Consider the following 25007-nt stretch of genomic DNA (forward strand, 5'->3'; position numbering starts at 1 on the left):
ATTAAAATGACAGGCGACCGGGAGCTCGGGGTCACCCTTACGGACTGAACGGAGGTGTTCCGCAAAGCGGTCACCCAATCTGCGTTTGGTCTCCCCACGGATGTTGCCTGGCCTGCTGAGATTTTCCAGCATTTTCTGTTATTTTGGATTTCCAGCATCTCAGCATCTGCAGTATTTTGCTATCGTACTACTGAGCAGATATGGACATACCAATCAACATGTATCAACCAGCAATGAAAACTACCAACCAGTAGTTTAAAAACAATTTCCTATCAAAAGGTGTTACTCAGCAACAGTTATCAATAGCAACAAACAGAAGAACCAATCAAATCACTCCAAATATCTTTGCAAATCTTTGACTGGCTACAAGCTGAAAAACTTTCAATTGCAATTAAGATTTGTATATAATATAGACATAAATTATACAAAAAGAATTAAACATTTATACAATACAATTCACTGTGTGCAAATGTGTACAACAATGTTTCTCAATAGAGGCCTTCACCTCTCCTGGATTTTCCAAAAGCAGCTAAAGAAAGTTAACATCATTTCTGGATTAAGATTGTGATGAATGTCTGGATCGGAGTGGTTCTGGCAGAACTCAAATTGAATATCAGCAAACAGTGCACCTGCTTGATCTGTGCACCCTTTTTAAGCAAGCCAGTCCAGCTCAGCTATGACAATGGCATCTAGTCAACAATGTGGAAAATAGTCCAAGTCTGTACTATCCACAGAAAGCAGGACAAATCTAACCTGATTAATTAATACCTTATCAGTCTCCCCTCAATCATTCACTAGGAGGTAGATGGAGTCAATAATAATGTCATCAAGTGGCACCTACTTACCAATAAACTGTCTGCTGATATTCAATTTGGGTTCTGCCAGAACCACTCAGATCCAGACTTCATCACAACCTTAATCCAGAGAGTTGTTGGCCATGTTATCTAGACAGCATTCGACCAAGGAGCCCTCATCACAACCTTAATGCAGAGAGTTGTTGGCCATGTTATCGAGACAGCATTCGACCAAGGAGCCCTCATCAATTGAGGTCATTGGAAGTCAAAGGAAAAACCACTGTGGCTCGAGTCATACTTCCCTTCAAGGAAGGTAATCATAGTTATTGAAGATCAACAACAGCAATTTGTATTTGTATAGCACCTTTAACATAGTAAAACATTTCAAGGAGGTTCAAAGGAGTATAAGACAAAAAAATTGACATTGAGCCACATAAGGAGAAATTAGGACAGATGACCAAAATTAAGTATCTTAAAGGAGGAAAGAGAGGATTAGGGAGGGAATTCCAGAGCTTAGGGCCTAGCTAACAGAAGGCACAGCCACCAATGGTTGAGCAAGACCAGTCATCATAACCCCAGGTCATCACTAAAGGAGCTCATCAGGCCAATGTCCTCTGTGCAACCATCTTTAACTGCATCATCATTGATGTTTCCTCCATCATATAGTCAGGAACGACATTGTTCCCTGCCAATTCTACAGTGTTCATACTCAATCACAACTCTTTCAATATTGAAGTCGCCTACAGCAGGTCCTGGACAATATCTAGGCCTGGGCTGACAAATGACAAGTAACATTTGTGCCACATAAATGACCATCTCCAATAACAAAATTACCTTCAATGGCATTTTGGCATCTTGCTAACAGGACTCCTATCAGTATCATTTAAATGAGCTGATCGCAGAATTTCTGATGGAGTCAACTTCCTCCCATATCGGTGGGTGCAAAGTCCCGCTTTGCCACACTTAAGACAGAGCGACGCCCCAAGAATGTCCAGCCTTCTGTATTTAACCAGTATTTTGCTGGCAGGTTGTAAAAATCTATGAAAAAAGGCATGTTTTATCCTTGTGGTTTCTTTGAGGATTTTGGGTTCTCTGTTTGTTACCTTGGGTGTGCCATAATATCTTACCTACATATATCAGAGCAAATGGAAACACTCAAGGGTGAAGAGAGTGTGGTTTCTCCAAATGTGTAGAATTTAAAACAGAAGGCGAAAATATCTAGTGCAAAAATGGTGGGGAAAAATCCTCAAAAACCCAACAACCTCTTTTCCCATAAAGTTGGTCATCATCACTAAATTGTCGTGATATAAACAGTATTCCAGACTAAAACAAGGATGTAGTTACCGTTGGGATCATGTAACAGCAATAAAAGTTCCCTGCAAGGTTTACCCGCACCTTTCTGACAAACACTTCAGGTGACATAAGGAATGGGCGGAGCTTCAGTAAAGGTAAGAACGGTTTCTGTTTTCCTCACGCAAATCAATATTACTCGGTTTCTACATGTTACGAAAAGCGTTGATTGAAATGTAAAATGTTACGATAGAGACAACAAAACCCTTAAGACCCGTGTACAGGTCGCGTGTGGTACATTAAGTACTCGGGAAGAGATCGTTCCTGCTTTTTTTTAACCTATAAGGATAATCCTTCCCTCGCCCCCATCCCCCAAAAGTTAATAAAAAATAAATAAATCAAGAAGGTAACGTAGAGGACGACTGCGAGTGAGACGAGAAGGGCCAGTTTGGCACAAGGTAAAGTGGCGTGGAGCCGGACAAGTGGCTTTGACGTTAGTTACTGTTTAACATCTCCACCCACTTGGAGTTTATTGAAAGATCGATGCAGTGACAGGTTGGCCGGGGCCCGGCGCCTGGGACTGAGCCGCACTCAGCAGCAGATGGGAAGGGCGCACCTTGCTGGCTCGGAGCTGACACTCGGGCGCTCTCTGCCCCTCCCGCCTGCCCTCACTCACTCTCTGAGCCGCCTGCCCGCCCCCGCGGCCCACTGCAATGGCAACAAGCAGGAGAAACGCGGCTTAAAAAGAGTAAAGGTAAGAATCGGCGGCTTTTTTCTTCTTCCTTCGCTCCCTGGAGCCGTGTGATCTGAAGTATATAAACAGCGGCCAGTACACGTGATGGGAGCGCCCCTCTCGCTCGCAGCAACCTCTTGTACTTAGACCTCGACTTCTCTCTTTTTGCCCTCCGCTGTTATTTCTGCATCTTTGTAACGTTTGGGAGTTTGAGAAAGTGATGGGGGAGGAGCTTTTAAAAAGATTTTTAAAATTCTTTCCTTTGCATGTCCACGTCACTCCTTGGTAACCTGTTGATTTTTTTTAAGAATCATTTTCAGCTAGTTATGTGTATGGGGAGTTTTATTTGTGAGGGAGGTGCTGCTGGAGCCCATCGTGTTGGTCGAACGGACTAGATTCATTACACGGGTTGTGAGCAAACATGACCCGAGGCTGTCAATTGAAATGAAATGCCATTAATACCAGGCAGGGAGCTGTAATTTCGTTACTAGGGTACAGTCATTTGTGTTTTGACTTCAAAATGTATTTAAGAATTATTTGGCGTATTGTTTTTATTTAATTAGGCGTTTTTCAGATTTAATGTAACTTTGTAAAAAATCAAACTGTTCTCAGCCTTATTTATCCCTGGTTAAAAATGCGATATGGTTTCTTAAAAATTAAATTGAATCTATATACACTGTAGGTAATACAGGAAAAAGTTTTAAGAAGAAACTGAGTATCGTGCAGTCGTTTATAGCAGGGCAAACCCATATTTACTCGCCCAGTTCAAACATTTATGTAAATAATAGAGCCAAATTTCCGTTGTCTCAGTTTCTGGCTGTTAACAGTTGTATGTGCCAGGAGACCTCGGTCATTGACTCCCACCTGGCTCTGAAGTAACTGAAAGCATATATTTACTCAGTGTGGTGTCAAGATTTTAATTCTGATGAACTACTACAACCATTTAAGACGCAGAATGCCTTATGTTAGTTGAACGCAAAGGTGATTTAATTTAAACTCGGGTTCTGAAATACATGACGATATAAAAGAAAAGTTTAATTGCGGGTATGTTCAAATGGAATGTTAGACCAGATGAAAACGAGTAACTGAAAGAGGACTTTTGCACTTTCAGCTATATACTTTTTTTCTACTTGCTTTATTATTTAGAACTGGACTGTGTGCAGTTACATGGTGAACAGCATGGCAGATGAAACATAGAAGTTACGATTCATCTGAATGTATATGTAAACATATCGCACGTACTGCAGTATTGATTTTTTAGGTAAATGCGGAAGATCTTTCAGTATATATGTTACAGATTTATTGTGCTTATGCAAACGAAGATTTCAAAATATGTACCAAATTTTAAACAATGGCTGAGATAAAACTGTAATAACTGGCTGGGTTATTGCAAAAGTTTTATAGATGTGTTCTTCAAGTACTTGCTGTAGATTATGTCAAATCATTGGTGATTGTTATTTGCTATTATAACCTTTTCTAGAAATTATTTTTATTTGAGAAACAAAATTCTGGTGAATGTTAAATAATAAAAGATTCTGGTCAAATTAGCACATTCTTCATTCCATATTTTTCACACTATAGGAATAAAGAGTAGTTTGGTCGGTTCTGGAAATGCACACGGCAATCATCATATACATAAAGATGCTGCCATGACATTACAGACAGGTGCTTTCACACATGGTCCCCTACCCTTGCTTTGTATGAAGCTCCAGGATCTATGCCAATATCCAAGTTCATTACCCCCCACCCACCCCAGCTAAATGTTTATGCTTCTTGTATTAGTCCTCGCATAGCCAAATGTTTGGATGATGTCTGCAGCCTTTCAGTGGGAGTAAGTTAAATTAGTCAGACATGTGGAATATTCTGTCATTGGCCCATCCAGGATTTTGTGTTTCTACAGATTTCCTAGGAGACTGTTAGCACCGGATGATGAAGCTCTGGAAAATATTCTAATCTGTCTTTTTCAAGACAATCATACAATGGCTGTACTTTGTACGGTAACATGAGTGACCATATGCTCCCTAGACAGCCAAATAGAAATCACATAAAGCAGGCAAAAACAAAGAAGACCATTAGCATAGACTGGATTAAGGCACAAATTTTGAATTTTACACTGAGCAGAAACAGTGTGACTGTGCTTATATTGGTACAATTTTTGGCACTGACTCAGCAATATATTGCCAATATCAAAAAGAAACTAAACATTTCCATTTTTGGGTCACGTGTTAGCACTAACATCAGTCAAAGAGCGAAAAATTTGACTGCCCCCGAAAATGGGTGCGGGATCGCGATGCGCGATTAACCCACACCCGTTCAAAGTAATGCAGGCAGCATACAAACTTTGTGCTACCTGCTAATTATAATGATTGTGGCATGCAGCCCAGCACTGAATGCACTGCTGAGTGGCTGCACGCCTCACCAGTGGGCCCAAGTTCATGTGACGCTAGCCCCACTTAAAGCTAACCTGCACTACTTAAAGCTAGCCTGCACTTCTTAAAGGGGAGATGCATTCTGGCTGCAGCAGGTGATTCAACTGGCTGGGGAACAGAGTGTAAGCAGGAACAACACAGAGTAATGGCGCAATAGGGCAGAAAGCGGGCTCCAAGATTTTCTGATGCAGCACTGGTGGCCTTTGTGTAAGAGGTGGACAGGAAGAGAGAGGTCCTGTGTCCACAGGAGGCCCTCCAGACAAACTCTGAGAAGGCAATGGGAGCAGATAGCCATCGCGGTCAATGCCAGCAGTGTAGCCCCGAGGACCTGGATGCAGTGCCGCAAGAAGTTTAATGACCTCACACGAGTGGTCAAGGTCAGTGAATTCATCCTCAACTGCCATATTGTTACAACTGCACCATGAGGCTCAGACACTGCTCAAATCACTCACCTACCAACAATCAATGTCAATCATGACTCATACCTCACATTCATAGCTTCACCTCACCCTCACACATTTACCACTGCTGCAAGTCTCACATCCACATCTCACAGCTCGCACACACTCCCAGATATTCAATCATGACAGGCACATCACCCAAACACATTGCACCACACTCACTGACACACTTCACTCACTCTTGCAGGATAATAAGGTGGCTCATAACCGGAGGCAGTAGGACACTAACTGCAGTGAGACAGGTGCGCCTGCATGATCTAACCGCCGTGGAGGAGACGGTGTTAGAAATAATTGGAGCAGCCATTGCTGAGCCCGTGGCCAGCGGCAGTACTGAAACAATCAGTATCCTCATACCTAATCCTCCTTCTCACATCCTACTTCCCCCTCATCCTGCAATCTCTTCTGATTTACAAGCTGCAAATGGTGTGAGCATGCACCTCCTTGTTTTTCCCCCCTCCCCTCACTGCAATACCACCCTTGTGCCTTTCTCCTTTTCAGATAGCCAAGAACTGCAACCTGGCTGGGCAGTGGTGGAGGAGCAGAAAGTGCAAGAGGAAGAAGGAAGTGATGCTGAAGACGCATTGTCACTCGGTTTCGCACTCGCAGTCACCAGCTCAGATACTGACACTCCGAGTACTTTAGAGGATAGGTTAGACACGGTATCTGCACACGGTGAGTTACTGGGCACGAGTGGCCTGCAGCCAGGGCAGGAAGAAAGGGTAGTGCAGGTACGAGCTCCCCGGAGGGTGAGGTCACACATGAGTTCTGCTGCATTGGACTCAGATGAGGATTTCAATGGGGCAGCCTACAAAAGAAGGCTGATGGGTATGCACAATGAAATGCTTGGTACTTTGGCTGGCAGGCCGGCCAGAAAGACTGAATGCAATGGTCAAGGAGCATGGAGGAGTCCGGCACCAATCTTGCACAGGATTTTGCGCAGAGCTTGGAGCCTATCCTGTCCAGCGTGGAAGTGGCGGGCAACTCCATTAGCGCACTTGTGTCCACAACCATGATGCAACATCTGATGGCTGATGTCTCAGCTTCCAATGCAGCACATGCAGGTGCTGCAGTGGAAGCTCAGACTGCATCCTCGCAAGCTCAGACTGCTGCCATCATGGCTGCGGTTACCAGTGTTGAAAGGGTGTCATAGCAATGGATTACTAGGATTGCTGAGGCGCTACCCTGTGGTATTGGCTGTGGCACTGTGGAGCACAAACCTGCTGTCCTCTCTCAGGATGACAGTATTTGTGCTTTCACCACTGCCAATCTGCCAGTGCCCTTGCTTTTGCCTGTCAGCCAGCCAGCCCGGACTACTGCCACCCATGCCGAGGTGGTACAGTCTGAAGCCGGGCCTTCTAGGCCCAGAGCTACCCGAGGTCATCCTCCGAGGCCATCTGCAGTCTCCCCCACTGAAAGTCAGCAGGCTTTCACTAGCTATGCTACAGCCACTGGGGTAGCACTGCATAGGGGCACTAGGACAGATAAAGCCACAAGGAAGACAGGCATGAAGGAAATGCATGAAGGTGATTAGTTGACTTTGGTATGTAATATTGGATTGATTGATTTATAAAGTTGGTTTGGAATGTTTGTTTTGTGATGGCTTTTATTTCAGCATTGTGGCCAAGATGACGCTGTGATGGCCAGTAACAGAGGGAAGGTAAGGTGTGGAACTGTTGGCGAATGGAGAATTGGGTTGTCTTCACTGGTACCACAGTTGGATCAGTTGATCATGGACAGCCCAGTCAGGAAGGAGCTGTGTTGGTTGCCTCCTCCCTTCCTCTTCCGCCTTCTCAGCTCTTTGCTGTATACCTGGTGGCAAGGACTGTGCCCTCATGATGGCGAGGTTGTGCAGCATTCAGCAGACCACAGTAAATCTTGAGACATGCTCAGGTGAGTACTGCAGGGCTCCTCTACAGTGGTCCAGGCAGTGGAAGCATTGTCTAAGCACCCCAATGGTCTGCTCGATCACATTCCGGGTGGCAGCATGCTGCCTACGGGTGCTTGGTTTGTGCATCGTCATGAGCCAGGTGGTTCGTGGATATCCCTTGTTGTGCAGTAGCCACCCTCTGGTTAGGCATGGTGGCTCAAATGCAGATGGTGCAAGCGGACTGCCGCAGAATGAAGGCATCATGATTCCTGTCAGGATACCGAGCGTTGACTTGTAGGATGCGCTGAGTATGGTCACATACCAGCTGACATTGAGGGAGTGGAATCCCTTCCGATTGGGGTACATCTCCGAATTGAGATGCGGCGCCTGCAAAGCAATGTGTGTGCAGTCAATAGCACCCTGCTCCATGGGGAAGCCTGTTTTCCTGGCAAAGCCATGTGCTCACTGCGCCTGCTTCTCTCTGGCAAGAGAGACTGAAATGTACTTGCCTCTTTGCATACTGAGCCTCAGTGATCTCCCTTATGCAACAGTGCATGGCAAACTGGGAGATGGTGGAAATATCACCTGCTCCAGCCTGGAAGTTGCTCGATGCATAGAAATTCATGGTCACGCTCACTTTCACAGCCACTGGCAGTGCCATCCTTGCCTTTCTCTGAGGCTGCAGGTCTGCAACAGGTGGCAGATTTCAGTGAGCACCTCCTTAGTGAAGTGGAGATGTCGCATACACTGTTCCTCACTGAGGTTGAGGTAGGAGAATTGCTCCTTGAAGACCCTGGGTGGATATGGCCTTCTGCTGAGAGCCCTTCTCCCCCTCCTCCTCCTCCCTCTTCAAGCAGTTTGTCCTCCTCTGTGCTGCCTCTGCTCATTCTCCCTGTCATGCTGCAGGCCAATGGGGATACAAACTACTGCACCCATGTCTGGGAGCAACTGGCCTGAGCAGAAGCCTTGAAGTAACCTGCCACACCACTCCCTGGATATCTAAGCAACTGCAATCAGATAACAAACCACCAAACACTTCTACAAATGGTCCAGGCAGCGGAAGTATTGTCTAAGCACCCCAGTTGTTTGCTTGATCACATTGTTGGGGTATGGTAGCATAGTGCTTATGCTACTGGACTAGTAATCCAGCAGGCCTGCATCACAAGTGTGCGCACGCCTCGGACACCATTTTGGACCCGAATCCGCACACGTGCCAAAAAACTGGGCACTACGGAGTCAATTGCGAGAAATGGAGAAGTCCAATCGTGCTTGCTGACACGAACAGTCATTTCTCTTGTGTGAATGTGACACTGCAACTTGCCAAAGGAATAAAAAGCCATCTGGTTCACCAATGCCATTTAGGGAAGGAAATCTGCCATGCTTACCTGGTCTGGTCTATATGTGACTCCAGACCCACAGCAATGTGGTTGACTCTTAACTGCCCTCTGAATTGGTAGCTCACCACCACCTTCTCGAGGGCAATTAGGGATGGGCAATAAATGCTGGCCTTGCCAGCGACGCCACGACCCATGAATAATTTTTTTTAAACTCACCAGTAGAAATCAATCAGTAACTAACCTGAAAGCAGTTGATGCTCTGTTTAAATAGCATTGATTGTGGGGGTCATTCCTGCTGCAGAACCCATGTTCAGCTGTGCGTGTTTAAGAGTGCTCAATTCTGGAGCATTGAGGCCAAAAATGGCAGTGCTGGCATCAAATCAGTGTTGTACGCTGATTGATGTCATGATGTGCGTACTCGGCATACTTCCGGCACACGCTCCCAGTGCCCCGCTAATGTCCTCACCAAAATGGCATCCGGTGTGGCCTGCATCAGAAGTGTGTGCACGCCTTGGACACCATTTTGGACCCGAATCTGCACACGTGCCAAAAAACTGGGCACTACGGAGCCGATTGTGAGAAATAAAGAAGTCCAATCATGCTTGCTGACACTAACAGTCATTTCTCTTGCGTGAATGTGACACTGCAGCTTGCCAAATTTGCTTCGGATTAACAGAATGCAACTATAAGGAATGACTGTGCCATGATTGCCACATTATTCACAACAGGGTAGATAAGCACATTAAGTCTGGGAAATCTAGGTTTGAACATGATGGTGCCAATGAAACACCAACATCACATGGTGCAAAAGACTTGAGTCATCAGTGGGGATTCATCAGTGTTGGATGAAGCTGAAAGTCCTTTTACACCCCTTACTGACAGGAATTCATTGATGAATATTGAAAGAATTTTGGCACTGATTTGCACTGATATATTGTCAGCGATGACTACTAAATACAATGTAAATCAGTGACGGATTACATTTGTTCCTTCCATGGTGGCAACTATCAGTCTAGCAATATGGGACTCCTGTCAAACAAGAACCCTTAACTTAGAAGTCCTGGTTCAAATGTAGCTAAAGCAACACTAGTGCTGGTGTACAGTACCTTTCAGACTGTTCCTCCTCTGGGATAGTGCCCTTTTTAAGGGCTCTCAAATCATAATCAAAGGCAGCATTTCCAAAGGAGCCTTACTTTGTTTTACCAGGCCTGCTCTATGGGATTGGCAACAATTGGCTGCTTTTACGGGCATGTGACCCAGCTGCATGGGCGCCAATCCCTTCAAGATATCCACAGACTGTCTTTGGGGATGACGATTCAGGAAACCAAGGTCTGACACTCATACCTGGGCTATATGCAGGCAACTGTAGAGCACACTACATGATCAATTTGACTCCCTGAACAGGACTTGTAAATACTTGACAGAATCAATAAGAGCCATGATCATGTTTATGACTGGGCTTCACATCTAGAAAAGATTCAAGGACCTGCTTCAGAATCTCTTCAGCTATGTAGAGGTGACTGAGAACTAGATCTTATGAGGGGAAAGATATTGATGAGTTGCCTAAAAGTGCATTGTTAGATAAATCTCGAAATACAGAGAATAGTTTGATGCAAGTGTTCCCCCAAAATTTCAACGTACTGCCCGCAGGGGTCATTAACCCCAAAATGGAACGCCAAAATGGAACGCTTCCTCCAGATCTTGCATAGATAGCCCTGAAATAGATAGAGTATATAGGGTCCATTTAAATTTAGTAGAACCCTTGTATAGTTCGCCAGTTGCAAACTTGATGATTGTACCTCACGTCTTGTCCCAGCATGGAAAATCCACCATGCAGGAGAGGTAACCCAAGCCTACCAAATGAATTTTAAAAGAAGATCTAATCAGGATTTGCTTACCTAAGGGCTGCACTGCTCCAAGCAGTTGCTAAAACAGATCTGTTTCCTTCTGAAAACCATTGCTTACCTTGATTGAAACCAAATGCAGGCAGCCATTCTGCCTCAGGAAACAGTAACCCATGTCTCAGAAACAGCAGTGAAATGCATGGATTTCAGTATTGCTCTGAAGACTGGCAGAACTGCATTTAATGGTTCTACCAAATGAGCTGTAGCTAGAATGATTTATAAATACTCCTGAATGAGAAAAGTGTTTTTGGAGGAGAGGTAGAGAAAATGCTGGAATCTTCTAAGAAAAAAGAGCTATAAATGCTATTATAGGGATGACTATGAAAAGCAGAATCACTTTTAAGACCCCTCCCTCACTCAGCTGACAGGCTACACTAAAGCTGTAAAATTTTAATAGCAATGTCTGGCGTTCTTGGGTATCATACCCTAGTATGTCTCCTTGGCATAGAATCATCCAATATTATATTATATATCAGAATTGCTGGGTGCATCATGACATTCTATTGAAATTGTGCGTGTAGGTGCTGTAATCATGTTACGTGACAGCCTACCCTGTAATTAAATGTGCAATGGAGAGTACTATAAGATGTTGGATGCTGTAAACTTTTTAAAAAATCCAGACCTGGATGTTTGTTTAAAAATTGGGACCTTCACTTTTTTCCCAAACCCCTCCCTCCCCCACTGAGACCTGTAGCACTGGCACTAGGGCACTTTTCCAACCCCTACTCCCTCCCCCTTCCTCCACTGAGGTACTTTCCCTTCCTCTCCTGAGCTATTTTTCCAACCCACCCAATGAGATACCTCTCCGACCCTCCACTTCCGGTGGTGCCACAGAGATGGAGCTAGGCACTGCAAGGGAACAAAGTGAGATGCTGCTGCTTCAGTTCAATTGCTGCAACACCCAAATGAAGGTGAGGCAGCGTTATAAACTTTGGAAGCGTCCTGAAGATTTTTTGAAACTCAAGAAAAAGCCTACAATGAGTCACACCAGGACCAAGTATAGGGGCAGGTTAGAGGGAGTGATGGCCACTTCTAGGCTCTCTCCTCCAGCAGAGACATCAGCAAGCTTCACGTTGCTGCCCTATTATGTACCGTTTTTCTGATGGTAGCTGGGACTGGTGGTACTTCAGCCAGGAGGCAGGGAAATTTGCAGGTTTCCCTGTCCCCACCTCCTGCCCGTCATTTAATTGTGGTGGGGTGGCTAAGAGTTAGGCAGCTAAGTTTCTTCCTGGGGAGAGGGAAATGAGGAAAATTGCCAGTGGCGGTTTCAGGGGTTGGTATCCAGTGGCAGGCTTCCCTGCCCCATTTCCTCTTTGTCACCTGATATACTGCCTGATTTCAAGTAGAATAGCGGGAATATCCAGGCCTCTGTCTTATAGGCCCCCAAACAGTAGTTGTAATATAGGGCAAAGTATAAATCAGGAAATTAGAGGCGCATGTAACAAGGGTAATACAGTAATCATGGGGGACTTTACATATAGACTGGGCAAACCAAATTTGCAGTCATAGCGTGGAGGACAAGTTCATGGAATGTATACAAGATAGTTTTCTAGATCAGTATGTTGAGGAACCAACTAGGGAACATGCTATTTTAGATCTAGTATCGTGCAATGAGAAAGGGTTAATTAATAACCTTGTAGTAAAGGGGCCTTTAGGGAAGAGTGACCATAATATGATGGAATTTTATATTGAGTTTGACAGTGATTTAGTTAAGTCTGAAACTAAGGTCTTAAATCTAAACAAAGCAAACTACGTTGGTATGAGGGGCGAGTTGGCTAAGGTAGATTGAGAAACTACATTAAAAGGTATGATGGTAGAGAAGCAATGGCTAGCATTTCAAGAATTAATACATAATTTACAACAAATATACATTCCTTTTGAGGCACAGAAACCCCACAAGAAAAGTGGTCCAACCGTGGCTAACAAGAAGTTAAAGATAGTATTAGATCAAAGGAAGAGGCTTATAATGTTGCCAGAAAGAGTCGTAAGCCTGAGGATTGGGAGGATTTCAGAATTCAGCAAAGGAGGACCAAGATATTGATAAGGAAAGAGAAAAAAGAATATGAGAGTAAATTAGCAAGAGACATAAAAACAGATTGTAAACATTTCTACAGGTATGTAAATAAAAAGAGATTAGTGAAAATAAAGTTAGAGGCAGGGACAGGAGAAATTATAATGGGCAAATAAGGAAATGGCAGAGACATTAAACAAATTTCTTTGCATCTAGCTTCACGATAGAAGACACAAAAAACATTCTGGAAATAATGGGGAACCAAGGGTCTAGAGAGAATGAGGAACTTAAAGAAATCAGTATAAGTAAAGACATAGGGGGAGAAATTCAGTTGTGAGCGCCACCCGTTAGCGCCTTAAGAGGGCGATAAGTGGGGCACTAACCAACTAGCGCCCGGGCGCGGCGAGACCTGCGCCTCTCGTGAAATTGAGCGGACATTTAGCGGCGGCGCTAAACCCTACCGCCCGCTCTCCTGCACATGCAGATCTTGACGTCATTCCAGAGTGCAACGCCCTAGGGGCGCCCCGGACTGGAAATTCAGTGGTGCCCCCCTCCTTTCCGCCTGTCGCTACCAACGACAGGTTGACTGGAACGCTTCCCAGTCGCTGTGGGGCTGGGGGGGCACTATTTAAAGGGGCTCTTCCTGTCGTCTGTGTGGTAGCCATTTTTGGACCACTCATTCTGAGAGAGAGAGAGAGATTTGCAGAGAGACAAAGGGAGAAAGAGAGACTTCTGCATTGAGTCAACGCTGTCTGAGGTAGTTTTGGTTTCTGCCCATAACTTTGTAGTTGCTTTGCTTTTTCACCGGCAAAACTTTGATTGCCCACATATTATGGGGGCTGCAATGGATGAGAACGTCGTGCTTCTCCATCACATTGAGAGGGCACAGAGATGCAGAGATAGAGTGGCAATCATGGCCAGACGGAGGAAGGCCAACAGGCGTCTGTACAGGAGACCTTACCGTCCCAGGGTTTTTCGACAACAGTTCTCCTACATCAATATGTCTGAGGAGCAGTGTTTGTGAAGGCTGCGATTCAGCAAGGAGGTGGTCACTGCGCTCTGCCACCTCCTCCAGCCAGATCTGCAACCGCAACTGAGGAGCAGGACGTCTGTCGGTGGCAGTGAAGGTAACAGTGGCTCTGAACTTTTATGCCACCGGCTCCTTTCAATCTGCTACTGGGGACATTGCCAATATCTCCCAGTTCGCGGTGCATTGCTGCATCCGTCAAGTCACAAATGCCCTCTGTAAAAGGAGATGAGAGTACATCTCTTTCCTGATGACCCCGGACAAGCAGCAAGATCACGCAGCGGGCTTTGCAAGATTAGCGGGCTTCCCCATGGTGCAGGGCGCCATTGACTGCACCCATGTGGCTTTGCGGGCGCCGCAAGAGAATGCTGAGGATTTCCGCAACCGAAAGGGCTTCCATTCCTTGAACGTCCAGTAGGTCTGTGACCAAAGACAGCTGATACTCGCTGTCAATGCCCACTTTCCAGGCAGCAGCCACGATGCCTTCATCCTGCGCCAGACTTCTGTGGCAGACCTTTTTGAGGCCCCGCTTCACCCAGGAGGCTGACTTCTCGGAGACACGGGCTATCCTCTGTGCACCTGGCTGATGACCCCACTCCGTTCGCCCAGTACCCCCGCAGAAGAACGATACAACGCGAGCCATCAAGCTACCAGGAACATCGTTGAGCACACAATCGGCGTGCTCAAGCAACGGTTCCGCTGTCTGGACCACTCTGGAGGAGCCCTGCAGTACTCGCCTGAGTGAGTCTCCCACTTCGTTGTTGTCTGCTGCATGCTGCATAACCTGGCAATCCTCCAGACCCAGCCAATGCCAGCGGGCCTTGGAGCATCAGCAGAGGAGGAGGAGGAGCAGCACCAAGACTGGAGGGAGGCACAATGTGCAAGGGCCGTCCGTCAAAGGCTTACAGCAATTCGCTTCTAGGCCCCCTCTGAGGGAATGGCTTCTGCCATTCAAACAACCTGAATGGAACCTTGCCGCAACCCCTAAGCCGGTCAAGGCAACAATGAGTGCAAAGAGCAAACATGCACATTTTGAATAAAGACACTTCTTTATTAACAAAACTGTGTATCCTTCCCGCATGACAAAGTAATAGAAAGAAACACACAAAGAAACAGTCAATCACATAACTGGCTCTCACAACCTGGAGACAATGTCCAGAACAGTAACAAAAATATGACCACGATACTCGGCCTTCAAAAAAACAATGAACCACATTTTGCCACACCTTCTACTTTTTGCCCTTCGAGGGTGATCTGCTTCCCTTGTGAAATTGCCCCCTTCCCACCCCGCAGCTCCTCCGCTCTGGGACGCCAGTGGCTGCAGCAAGCTTGGGGGAAGGCTGCTGAGTGTCAGAAACTGAGACTGCAGATGCCCTTGAGGGAAGGCCTGGACCAGCTCTGGGCCTGGAGGGCCCGGCGGCTGACTGCTCCAACTCTGCATGGGTGGCAGCAGTCTGTCCTACAGGTGGTGGCAACTGCAGTGGTGAAGTGACAGTGCTGGCAGCAGGAATGCTGTCATCCTGAGAGGGGACAGCAACTCCCCGCTCGACCGACACACTGGCACTCCCACGGGGCAGCACTTCAGCATGCGGAGCAATCTGCTGGAGCACAGATTGCTGGCCTGCTGCGGCGCGGGGAGGGCCCCGGGGAAACCTGCCCGATCCAGCGAGGGTGACACCAGTTAGTGCTCGCGTGGCCTCAATCTGTGTCTGCATGAGACCAGCCACTGACTGCATTGCAGCACATGGCATTTGCGTGGCAGATGCCTGTGCTGCACCGAAGTCCTAGACACTGCTTGCCAGTGACTCAATGGATTCGGGCATCCTTGCCACTGCAGCCATAAGCTCAGTGTGCCTTTGCTCCGCCTGGGCGCTCATTTCAGCGAGGAGCCGCACCTCTTCTGCGCTCACTGTAGCAGGACTCGAGGCCATACTCTCCCTCCGGGGAGAAGGCCCCCGAGCTTCCCTACACCCCTTGCATTGCTGCAGCCCACTGGGTCCTGGAGCTTCACCCTCATCAGACCATTTTCCCCCCCCCTGCTCCCCTCCAGGGAAGGTGTGTCCCCAGTATGGCCATGGGCTGCCTCGGCAGAGGGTTGCGCTGATAGTCCGGCTTCCTCTTCCTCCTCGCCTTCAGATTCACTCCCAGTGGCAGCTTGAGGGCCTGCCTCCTCACCTGGTGAATCAGCATCTGAAAGCAGGGAGGTACAAGAGTGGCTTTAGTGTGAGGACAGGGTGGCAGCAAGGGATGTACTGATTTGGATCGAGAGTGTCAAAGGATGCTGTTGTGAGGAACAAGTGGAAGGAGAGAGGTCAAAAAGGTGATGACCTTACCATTGCTGGCCAGAACAGGGTCAACGTCTCCAGTGGCGACGGGGCCAAGCATCCGGCTTGCCACAATCCGGTGGACTCGTTGCTCCAGATTGGTCAGGGCTTGAACGTGAGGCCGGCCTCCCCCGGTCCATTGCTGCTGTCTCCTATTATGTGCCAGCTTGCCCTGCAAGAAAAAGGACGGGGTCTGAGTAAAGATGCAGCCGTGATCTTGGCTGAAATGCCTCCCATGGTCGAATAGCCCTTACTGTATGCAAAGTACTGAATGTGCATGTGAGTTTCCTGAAGGGGCCAAAGGTGTTGGAGGAATGCTGGGCATTGGGGCTTTCAAGACCCTTTGGCCATAAAGCGAGGTCGAGATGGACGGATGAAGGTTTCTGAAAAAGGCACTCACCCTGATGACCCGAGTGAGGTCGTTGAACTTCTTACTGCATTGCACAGGGGTCCTAGGCACCATGCTGCTGGAGGTCACTCTGTGAGCCACCTCCCTCCATGCTTTTCGGTACTCGCTGGGCAGAGGCCTCCTGCACTCTCCGGGTACAGGAGAGATCGCCTGTGCTCCACCGCGCCAACCAGAGCCTCCAAGGCCCCCTCGCTGAAACGCTGCGCTCGCTCCTTGGCTGCAGGATTTGGCAACAGGTCTGTCCAGGCCGAGATTCAGGGCTCCGATGCGCAGGGTGCGGCTGCAAATCCAGATCGACCCTCCCCTTTTAAGAGCTGACCGGTGCCAGCGTGTCTGTGTGCAATCGCTAACTGACAGCACCTGCGCTGCGCCCCGCCCTCTGAGTTAGCGCCTCGCTCCTCCGGCTTAGCGCCTTAGAGTCGTGCAGCGCCTGATTTAGGGCTGCAATCGGCTCCAGGGGCGAAACAGACCAATTTCGCAGTAGGTGGCGATAATTTGCGCTGGGCACAAAACTTTGTGCCCGGCTGAGAATTGCGCCCCAAATGGGGCGATACCGAATTTCTCCCTCATAGTGCTGGAGAAATTAATGGGACTAAGTGGCGACAAAAGGAGGAAGAGAAAAAACTGGGAACTATAGGCCAGTTAGCTTGACATCAGTAGTAGGCAAAATGCTAGAATCTATTATTAGGGACTTGGTAACAGGGCACTTAGAAAATCGTAATATGAGTAGGCAGAGTCAGCATGGTTTTATGAAAGAGAAATCATGTTTGACAAATCTATTTTTTGAAGATGTAACTATTAGGATGGATAAGGGGGAACCAGTGGATGCTGTGTATTTGGATTTTCAAAAAGCATTTGATAAGGTGCCACACAAGAGGTTATTACACAAAATTAGCACTCATGGGATTGGGGGGTAATATAGTAGCATGGATTGAGGATTGATTAATGGACAGAAAACAGAGAGTAGGAATAAACAGGACTTTTTCGGGTTGGCAGGCTGTAACTAGTGGGGTACCACAAGGACCAGTGCTTGGGTCTCAGCTATTTATAATCTATATTAATGACTTAGATGAGGGGACCGAGTGTAAAATATCCAGGTTTGCTGATGATACAAAGTTAGGTGGGAAAGTAAGCTGTGAGGAGGACGCAAAGAGACTGCAGAGAGATATAGACAGGTTGACTGAGTGGGCAAGAACATGGCAAATGGAAAACAATGTGGGGAAATGTGAAGTTATCCACTTTGGTAGGAAAAACAAAAATGCAGAATATTTTTTGCATGGTGAGAGATTGGGAAATGATTGCATTCAGTGGGACCTGGCTATCCTTGTACATGAATCACAGAAAGTTAGCATGCAGGTTCAGCAAGCAATTAGGAAAACAAATGGCATGTTAGCTTTTGTTACAAAGGGATTAGAGTATAAGAGTAAGGTAGTCTTACTACAATTACACAGGACATTGGTGAGGCCACACCTGGAGTACTGCGTACAGTTCTGGTCACCTTACCCAAGGAAATACATATTCGGTTCGCTAGACTGGTTCCTGGGATGAGGGGATTGCCCTATATTCCCTAGAGTTTAGAAGAATGAGAGGTAATCTCATTGAAACATATAAAATTCTTAAGGGGTTTGACAGGGTTAATGGTGAGAAAATGTTTCCCCGGCTGGGGAATTTAAACACAGGGTCACAGTCTCAGAATAAGAGGTCAGCCATTTAGGACTGAGATGAGGAGAAATTTCTTCACTCAAAGGGTTGTGAATCTTTGGAATTCTCTACCCCAGAGAGCTGTGGAGGTTCAGTCATTGAGTATATTCAAGACAGAGGTTAATACATTTTTGGGAATTAAGGGATAGTGCGGGAAGGTGGACTTGAAGTAGCAGATCAGCCATGATCTTGTTGAATGGCGGAGCAGCCTCGAAGGGCCAAATGGCCTACTCCTACTCCTGCTCCTAGTTCTTATGGATGTGGCTTTTTCTAGCTGCGATTCTACTGGATGAGCAGGAAAGTGAATATTTGGAGTGCAGATAATGGAAGTTTACTTTATTTTTGCTCTTGTGATTCCCTGTTTATGCTGTCATCTTAACCCATCAGTTCTGTAACGTGTACCCAGTTGCTGTTGGTATCAATTAATTGCAGTTAATTGTAATGGAAGCAGTAATACTAATAATAAATACCAGGGAGTGAGTCATGGGGATGTTCCTTCTGAGTTTGCATGATGCCGTTAGGTGGACTAGATTTGAACTGGGTTTGACCTCCGCTCACAAAATTTCATCTTCCCAGAATACTTGGGAGATGTTAACTTAGTCCTAAGGTAGACAGGATAAATTTGTACACACACAGGATTACCAAAACTAACTTTTTCACAAGTTCATTTAGTCCATTGTAAATTGAAAATATGTTCATTGACATGAAATGTCACAGAAGGAGAAAATGTGGAATATGCAGAAAGAAAAACAAAGATCATTTAGGTAAACAACAAAATATGGAAATAAGAAAGAAACTGAAAAACAAAGCTGTTAAATGCATAAAATAGACAGCTATTCCAGGCTCCATAAAGAGAAGTAAAAGGATAAAATAAAACTTGGAGAATGAGTACAAAAAACTATTGTGGAAATGATTTTTGTTTAAATTTACAACAATGAGATAGTGTTGGGAAGTTTCTGAAATTTTGACTCATTATACAGCATCTTTGCCATTGGCACAACATGATCTGTTGCACTATACCAATGCGAGAAACCTAATATAATGCAGACAGTTTCACTGATTACCATTGCCTGAAAAATGTGCTTTCACAATGCGAGTGCTGAGCATTGGCTTCACTATAATGTCAGCCATTGTTTAAGAGAAAGAACTTGCATTTATATATCAGCACATTATGTCTCAATGAATTACTTTGAAGTGCTGTTTTGTGGTCAAATGTGGCAGCAATTTGTGCACAGTATGGTCTCACAAACAGTAAATACATGAATGACCAGACAGTTTGTTTCTTGTGGTGTTGTCTGAGGGAGGAATGTTGACCAAGACTTCCTTCACCATTGGAGCTTCCAAATCCATCTGACCAGGCAGACGGTTTAATGCCTTATCCAGAAAATGGCATCTCCGTACTGCACTCAACATCAGCCTAGCTAGATTATGTGCTTAAGTCAGTAGTGGCACTTAAACCCACAACTTTCTAACTAGCAGTGAAAATGCTACCGACTGCACCAAACTAACAAGAACCTTAAAATAATTCAGGCAACCTTTAAATTTCAAATGGAAATGAGCTGATTATACCTTAGCTCTTTTCCTTCAGTCAAAATGTTACCAGAAATTAGAAGCATTTTGCTTGGTGAATTTTAACTGTTCCTGAATCAGCACAAAGTATAAATTTTCATGCACTAGGCTCAACAGTTAATTTACTATATCTACAAGGTATTAAGCTGGGCTCTCCATCTGAACATTGAACCAATTAGCACTTACATTGTGAATATTAAAACTTTGGGGGCGATTTCCGATGGCTCCTTCAGGTGCTAAAGAGCCTCCGAGGTGGTCAAGATGGGGTCTTGAGCTGAAAAGCCAGTTTAGCCCATGTTTAGCGCAAGGCGCCATCTCGGTAAAGGAGTTGAAACTTGTGCAAGAATAGCCACCCAGAGGATTGTTAAGGGACTGATTGCCACTTAAATTGCCTGCTAGCGCTCATTAAGAAGGCTGCACGGTACTTTGGTGAATAGCGCAAGATCTAACACCCTCTCCTGACAGCGACCAGCTGATTGGGAGTAAACAAGTCATTGCAGGGGATTTCAAGCACTACTTAAAGGCCTACTCACCTTTCACTGTTCACGTGCTGCTGGAAGTTTGAAGAGGAATTTTGAAACATATCTGGAGACTTTCTGGGACACTTTTTTTCAAGTCTTCACCAACAGTTATTGGTTGGCCTGTGAGGCCCCGAATTCGGTCACACTCCGAGACAGGGACTCGATGGCCTCAGGCATCCGTGCCACTACCCCCATGAGCTCCGTGTGCCGGCGCTCCGAGTCCGCGGACATGTCCTCGAGGAGGTGCAGCTCCTCGGCGGTGACCGTCTCCGGACTGGAGGCCGGACTCTCCCTCTGGGGAGAAGGCCGCCGAGCTGCCCGACCCTTCCTGCGTTGCTGGACGCCGCTGGGCCCAGCAATTGGACTCCCCTCCGACCCTTCCCCCCCTCTGGGGAGAAGGTCGCTGAGCTTCCACCCCCCCTCCCGCGTTGCTGCAGGCCGCTGGTCCCAGGAGCTACACTCCCCTCCGACACTTCCCCCAGGCTCCCCTCCAGGGAAGACGTGTCCCCTACATTGGCATAGCTTGCCGCGGCTGAGGGTTCCCCTGATGGGCCGCCTTCCTCTTCCTCCTCCTCCTCCTCCTCTTCTGAGGGGCTGTCGCTGGCAACTTCAGGGACCTCCTCCTCACCATCTGAAAGCAGGAAGGCACAAGAGTAGCTTTAGAGTGAGGAGAGGGCATCAGCGAGGGATGCATGAGTGGTGGCATTCAGCGCATTGGTCGGACAGTGGCAAAGGATGTAGATCTGATGCGCAAGTGGGATGAGAGAGGTCCAAAAGGTGATGTCCTTACCATTGGTGCCCAGAACAGGGTCGGCATCTCCAGATGCAACGGGGCCAATCACCCGGGCACCCATGATGCGCTCCACGCGCTGTTGCAGCTCGGTGAGCTGCTGGATCTGGGGTCCGCCTCCCCCGGTCTCAGTCCGGCTCCTCTTATTATTGGCCAGCTTGGCCTGCAAGAGAAAGGACGGCCTCTGTACAGTGTGTAGCCCTGATCTTGTGTGCACTGCCTCCCATGGTGGAATTGCCTGGCCAGTGTGTAGCCCTGATCTTGTGTGCACTGCCTCCCATGGTGGAATAGCCTGGCCAGTGTGTAGCCCTGATCTGGTGTGCACTGCCTCCCATGGTCAAATAGCTTGGCCAGTGTGTTAAGTGCAGAATGTGCAATTGATGTTCATGACTGTCCCATAGCTGCTGTATGAGGGCTGGCCATTAGGGCTTTCAGGTCCCTTTGCCCATAATGTGAGGTGCACATGCAAGGATGAGGAGGACACTGGAAAGGGTACTCACCCTGACAATCCTGGTGAGATCATTTAGCTTTTTGCGGCATTGTACAGAGCTCCTGGGGACCTCACTGTTGGATGTCACCCTGGTGGCGACATCCCTCCAGGCTTTCCGGTAGACGCGGGCCGCCGGCTTCTTCCCATTGTCCGGAAACAAGATATGGCGTCTCTTCTCCACAGCGCCAACCAGCACCCTCAGATCATGTTCTGAGAAGCGCTGCGCTCGTTCACGGGCCTTCTCCATCCTTTCAGGTGCTATTTGGGTCCAGCAGCAGTGTTCAGGTCTAGCTGGAGGGCTGCAGTGTCCAGGGCGTGGCAGCAGACCAACTCGACCCTTCCCCCTTAAGAGCTGGCCGGCGCCAGGGTGTCTGCTGTCAATCAAGAAATGACCGCACCTGCGCTGCGCCCGGCCTCAGCGGTATCGCTCAGCACCGCCGGCTTAGCGCCTAAAGATAGTCGTGCATCGCCAGTTTTAGCGCTCGAGCAAACTCTTGGGGCGAAGCTACTAAATATCGGCGAAGTGGCCTCGACTTTGCACCGGGCGCAAACTTTAGCGGCCGCCCGACTTTACCGCCCCAAAAGTGGCTATACTGAATTTCTAGGCCAAAGACTTTAAATTCTATTACTATATAATTGTACTGTATGTAGAAAGTAATGTAATAATCACATCAAGATGGTTAAATGACAACATAAATGGCTGTTACTTGAATCTTGAAATGAGATTGTTTCCCTTTTGTTCTTTCATCCCCCCCCCCCCCTTTCCCAGCCCCTGCACTTGCTTGAAAATCTGTTCCATTTCCTGCTTTTTTCCAGTTCTGATGAAAGGTCATCGACCTGAAACGTTAACTCTGTTTCTCGCTTCACAGATGCTGCCTGACCTGCTGAGTATCTCCAGCATTTTCTGTTTTTATTTCCGATTTCCATAGAACTTTATTCTAGTTGATTGATTCACTGAGTCCTTTACTTGTCTTCATCATGCTGATATGTAATCTTATCCATTCGGAATCAGTTATGATTGTGATATAATTCCTGCAAATTTCTCATGAGCTAATTGTCAGTTGACTGTTGGGGAAATAATTTAGCCTGTGCATATTCTAAAAATATTGTATTGCTACAAAACATGGACAGCCTTAAATTGGTTAATAGTTGCATTGTTTGTGTGAAACTCTTCAAATTAAAGGTAAATTTATAGGGACAATCTGGAGAAGTATGGGATCAAATAAAGATATAGGCTCATAATTTGCTGCAATGTCAATATTGTGACAAATCCCATAAGTTAGACGGTGGTGCTCCCCGATCCTCAAGTGGTAAATGTTTGCCAAAATTTGCTGGACAACTGATTAGGATATGCCACAGCGAGCATAGCAGCGAATCAGAAGCTGCGCAACCAATAGCCAATGTAATGATCTCGCCGCTAACGGCACGATTTATCTTAACTCAATAGCAATGCATCAAAAAATGTATTTTCTTTCTAAAACATGATACAAGATGAGACTAAAGTACATAATGTAAGGCAATTTGTTAATCGAGCTGGTTTTAAAATGCTCTGGCATGTTGTGCAATAGAGTAGAGCACCTAATACTGTATTAAGGAGTTGGTGGTCTATGACTTTAAGTGGAAGCTATCACTTGGTTGGCGGCTCACTGGGCTGTCAAAAGCTACTGAACTCTTCCACCTCTATAGCATCAACCACTGCTTATCCACCTTTTATTCACCTTTTACCTAGTTAACTGCCAACAAAGTCCTGTGTTTGATTAGCAGATGCACGAGCTGAAAAATATCAGAAAATGAGAGATATAGACTGGAAACATCTTTTTAAGAAGCTTGTCTGAGATGGTGAGGGTATTTCCATTTCCTGTTGGCACAATGCACAGTGCTTTGTAAGAAGGGATAAAACAACACACTTGAAAGTTGATTTACTTATTATAATGTAATTTATTGAGGGGGGAAGAAGTTAAACTGTTCAGGATGTGAAATCTCTTATACAAACACAAATGTAATAATACAGTAATAGCAAACCAACATGGCTGAAAAGGTGAAAAACTAATTTCAAAAATGTTGCCCACATTATTACTTGCTCCATTATCAAGACACAAACTCATCTGAAATTGGTTGAGAAACCGGATTTTGACACTTGATTAATTAGACTTAAATTCAACAGACCTTTTCAGTTAAACAGAAGCCACAAAGGGATTTTTTGGAATTCTGCAGATAAAGGCTATTTAAGGATGAATTGCAGAGCTGTGATTGACAACAGAAAGGTGTTAAGAGGAGGTCCAGATGCCATATTTATGGCTGCTTGCTATACAGGTTTTGCTAGAAAGAAATCTAATTTACTGCTGATTGAAAAGACCATGGGGGAAAAATTTGGTATCGCCCCGTTTGGGGCGCCATTATCGGCCGTGCGCAAAGTTTAGCGCCTGGCACTAATTATCTCCTCCGATGGCAAACTTGACTTTTATCGCCCCTGGAGGTGATTGGAGCGCTAAATCAGGCGCTTCACACCTGTCTTAAGGCGCAAAGGCCGAGGAGCAAGGCGCTACCTCAGAGCACTGGCGAAGCAAGGAAGGGCAAATCAAAATAAACCTGCAAAGTGCTGCTCAGTACCCAAAACTCCTTCACACAGTGTTGAATCTCTCCAGAAGTCTCTCTCTCTCCCTCAGAATGCGTGGTGCAAAAATGTCACCGACAAAAAAAAGGCAGGAAGCGGTCTTTAAATAGCGCTCCCCCTGTCCCTTTCTGACTGCAAAATGCTCCCCTCAACCTGTCGCTGCTAGCGGCAGGCAGTAAATCAGGGGGCGCCGCTCAATATCCGGTCCGGGGCGCTAACGGGGCGTTGCGCACTAAACTGACGTCATGATCTACCAGCGCAGGAGATCGTGGCGGTAGTGTTTTGCGCCGCCGCAAAATGCCTAGTTAATTTCGCAAGCGGCGCAAACATCGCCGCGTCCGGGCGCTAGTGGCTTTGTGCCCCATTAGCGCCCTCTTAAGGCGTGAACGGGAGGTGCAAACAACTGAATTTTTCCCCCCATATAGTTAAATGACTAGGGGGGAGAAATTCGGTAGTGCCCCGTTTGGGGCGCAATTATCGGCCGGGCGCAAAGTTTAGCGCCTGCTGCTAATTATTGCTTCCGACTGCAAACTTGGCTTCTATCGCTCCTGGAGGTGATTGGAGCGCTAAATCAGGTGCTACACACCTCTCAAGGCGCTAACGTCGAGGAGCAGGGCACTACCTCAGAGCGCTGGCGAAGCTCATGATGTCAGTCAGCAATGGAACACAGACACCCTGGCGCTGGCCAGTTCTTAAAGGGGAGGGTTGATCTTGCCCTCCATCCACACCCTGCTCA

At 46.7% G+C, this 25007-nt stretch overlaps 1 protein-coding gene across 5 annotated transcripts in view; it reads left to right on the forward strand.

Moving 5' to 3' along the window:
• Positions 1-2168: 2168 nt before the first annotated feature.
• Positions 2169-25007, forward strand: part of LOC147114995 (hepatocyte nuclear factor 4-gamma-like) — a 181314-nt gene continuing 158475 nt past the window's right edge. For 2 of the 5 annotated variants that reach the window (XM_085993192.1, XM_085993193.1), the window contains exon 1: positions 2284-2838. The gene's annotated coding sequence lies outside the window, so the exon portion shown is untranslated. Of the gene's footprint in view, positions 2243-2283; positions 2839-3231; positions 3310-25007 lie in introns of those variants that run through there. The other 3 variants (XM_085993195.1, XM_085993191.1, XM_085993194.1) reach the window with 3 other exon arrangements.

Source organism: Somniosus microcephalus, chromosome 7, assembly GCF_052327205.1.
Source record: "Somniosus microcephalus isolate GS21.2 chromosome 7, FLI_Smic_1.0, whole genome shotgun sequence".
NCBI classification, from domain to species: Eukaryota; Metazoa; Chordata; class Chondrichthyes; order Squaliformes; family Somniosidae; genus Somniosus; species Somniosus microcephalus.